A 3,789-nucleotide genomic window follows, 5' to 3' on the forward strand; every position below is an offset into this window, starting at 1 on the left:
AATATAAATTGATGTGCATGTTTAAAATTAATTTAGTTCATTTTGCTGAAGTACTAAAAACTTAAATTCACCGAAAAAATAAGAAAATCAAACTCTCAGTTTGTATGAATTTCGATAATTCTAAAATAAAACTACTATATACAATATGTATATATTATATATATGAAAGTATGTAAGTTATACGTAGATGCATACTTTCCTTGCCAATATCAAATGCGATTATCACGGCAAGATTAGCTGAATGCATACCTATAAATATTTCCGTACCTTCCCAATGACACAGACAAACAGACGTTCTCTCCTCTGATATGCTGCATTCCTGCATCGCATGTGTTAATGTTAATAAAATATTTTTCAATCATCTGTTTGCTTATGAAAATAACACGTGATGTGCTATTATTTCACAACCCTTGCGGGGATCGAACCCGCGACCTTTGGATTAGAAGTCCAACGCGCTATCCGCTGCGCCAAAGGGTCTCTTATTGTTTGTTGCGCCAACAGCTAGCACAGCAAATAAAAATCGCCACACATATAATAAAAAATAATACACAACAAAGCGTAACAACAAGAACAACGGCGGCGGCAACTATGACAAAATCAAGCGCCGAAAACATTAACAAAAAGTATTAAAATATTTACACAAAACTTTGTATCAAAGCGCCAAAAAGGTAAAAAGGAAAAAATAATACAAATGTATGGATGTTGATGTGCGTACTTGTACGAGTTGTAAACAGAACATGTAGAATGAACGTGCACACGTTACGCTCACGCACTTTTGCCGAGATTTATTTAACCAAGAATATAAAAAGTAGTTTTTTGTGTGTATTTGTTTGTTTAATCTTGTTAAAAATGGGTACACATATGTATACATTTATGTATGTATGTGTAAATGTAAAAATATGTTTCTAATGTAAACGAGTCTGGTCAAATGAAAATTAGCATAATTGAGTGGCCCAATGCCTTTATTAAAAAATAATGATGTAGTAAATGATTTGAAATGAGATGAAATTGAATGGAGTGGAATAGAATAGAAAGAATTGAAATCGGATGGAATAGGAAAATGTGTATTGAACGGTATAAAGAAATTAAAAAATAAGATGAATAAAATAACATAAAATACGGCAATATAAAATATTGTAAATAATATGAAATGATATACATATGTATAAAAAAAATTAATAAATAGTTGGCGCATACACTTCTAAGATGTTTGGCCGAGCTCCTCCTCCTATTTGTGGCATGCGTTTTGATGTTGTTCCACAAATGGAGGGAAGCCGACTCCGAACGGCAAATGGTTTTTATGAGGAACTTTTTTATAGCAGAAATACACTGGAGATTTGCCATTGCCTGCCGAGGGGAGACCGCTATTAGAAAAACTTTTTTCTATTATTTGATGTTCATGCACGGAGATTAGTTACGCACCAGCCCATTCGGCTACGGTGGCCGCCGTATCTTCTGCTCAAATATGAACGAGACGGTATCAATAAAACGGTCTGCGGATGACATATGGCAAAAATAAATTTTTTGTTTTTTGGTACGACTGTTATAAGCTTACATGGCAAATTTCAGCGTGATATGTAACATAGTTTGTTTTCTGTGCTACTGTAAACAAGTCATGCTCGAGTGTGTTCTTCGAATTCTCTTTTATGACTTCAATTGTCTCAAAATGTTTTCCACGGAGCGGCAACTTGAGCTTGGGAAACAGGAAAAAGTCACATGGAGCCATATCAGGCGAATACGGTGCTTGCGGAACGATATTAACATTATTTTTGGTGGTGCATTATCGTGATGCAAGAACCATGACTTGTTGTCCCACAATTCCTTCCTTTTAAGACGAATGTTCTCGCGCAAACGCTTTAAAACGTCTAAATAATATTCAGCGTTAACCGATCGGCCTTGCGGAAGGAACTCCGAGTGCACCACACCTTCGTAATCGAAAAAAAACAGTCAGCATAACCTTAATTTTTGAGCGACTTTGGCGTGGTTTTTTGGGTTGATGTACGGCCCTCTTTGAACGATTTGTACCACTGGAAAACACGTGCACGCGATAGAGCAGAGTCCCCATAGGTTGTCTGCAACATTTTTAAGGCGTCTGAAAGAGCTGCCAAAAATGGCATTTGTTTGAAAACTTAACTAATATTAATAAGCCTGTGTTCAGTTACTTGGATTTGTTCTAATTTTTAGTTTAAAGTCGAGAACAGCATTGAGGAGAACGAGAACACAGAGGTTGTTGGCCGATCCCAAGCACACTCGATGCCCTTTTCGATCCCACATCGACTTCTACCAGAAATCGCGAGTTGCCGGAACAAAAGTTGTCGTATCTGAACACAGTCTAATGAGAATTGGCTAATATCAGAAAATAGAGTTAGCAGCATTGAAGCATTAGACAGGGGCGAATAAGATAGATATAATATAAGTAAATGAACACTTCTATGACAGATAGCGAGCATAGAAGTGGCGAATAGAAGAGACCTAAAATGAGTCGAATTTTTCGAAGCAGGATTTCTGTAACCAAATGACATGAAATATTAGTAATACAAATTGGATTTGTTTATAGCAAAAGCTAGCGAAGAGTTTTGTAATCTATGGAACTTTACTTTCTGCCTCTTAGTTCAAGTCAGAGTGTGTTATTAATTTACAATGTTCCACTATGGATTAAGCTACATATATAAAAACGCAGAATTTTTAGTCTGCACTGCTTAAATTGTTTAGCTATATTCTTGCTCTTTTTATATTTATATGTACTTACATATTTAAGTGGGCATATAATGAGCATACATTTTGCTGCAATATAGAGGTATTATTTAATTTACGAATATACAGTGAAAATTGGTTTGAGAAGTATTCGTATACTAGTTATTTTTCAATTTTAAAATTTCTTCATTCTCTTGGAATAACCTGTTGGCTTCCAGCCAAGATACGGCTGAGTCAGTAAAGAGTAAGGGAAGTACCAGTCACAGACAAGCCAAACAAGCAACAACAAACAATTCTACCAACAACATCACAAAAGGCGGTAGACGGCACTCAGAGAGAGAGAGACCGGCCGCGAAAAAAACCCAAGTCAGAGGGTGTTCTCATGAAGTCTCACTATACGAAGGCGCTGTTCAGTCTAAGCAAGATTGCTAAAAATGAACAAGCTGGGGCAACTGACAAAATAAAATACCAACAGGTGGTCAAAGAGTATGAACACTTCATATCCAAAAAACCTAAAACAGCCAACAACAAAAAAGGCGATGCGACGAAACGAAGTAGATCCCAGGACGTAATCGATAAGGCACCGAAGAGACCTAAGGTGTCCAACAGTTCTAAACAAGCAGCAAAACAACGACCAATCAGCAAGGTGATTAAGGATAACCTCTTTTATGCATTGATTCATGAGAACACCAAAGGTCAAACTGTCCACACTCGTGCTAGACAAGCATGTAGTTGGGGCACAGGGTGGTGCTCTCCCTTCCATCGATTCGGCTGGAGTACTTCGAGGCTGTAGGGTGATCAAGTGCAACAACGACTGGTCAAGAGTTGTCCTAGAGAAGTGCGTTATTGAGATCAGCAACTTACTGGAAAGTTAAAGCTTAAGCTCATTTCGACTAGGGACATACCTAGTGATGGACTTAAGGTAGTAGTCTGGTAACTTATTTTGAAAATTTCGAATTTCGGTTTTTTACATATTTTGAAAGTGCGATATATTGGTAATATAATGTACAACCGGCTCGTACTTGCGCGGCTCAATTGCTAAAACTTTAAACGCGTTTTTCTCAAAACAACGTTTTTCCGGATGGCCGTCTTGAA

At 37.1% G+C, this 3,789-nt stretch overlaps 1 non-coding gene across 1 annotated transcript; it reads right to left on the reverse strand.

Moving 5' to 3' along the window:
* Positions 1-404: 404 nt before the first annotated feature.
* On the reverse strand, positions 405-477 carry Trnar-ucu (transfer RNA arginine (anticodon UCU)). The gene has a single exon. It is a non-coding gene; the product is annotated as a tRNA-Arg (tRNA).
* Positions 478-3,789: the final 3,312 nt, after the last annotated feature.

This window comes from Anastrepha obliqua, chromosome 5 (assembly GCF_027943255.1).
Source record: "Anastrepha obliqua isolate idAnaObli1 chromosome 5, idAnaObli1_1.0, whole genome shotgun sequence".
Taxonomy (NCBI): domain Eukaryota; kingdom Metazoa; phylum Arthropoda; class Insecta; order Diptera; family Tephritidae; genus Anastrepha; species Anastrepha obliqua.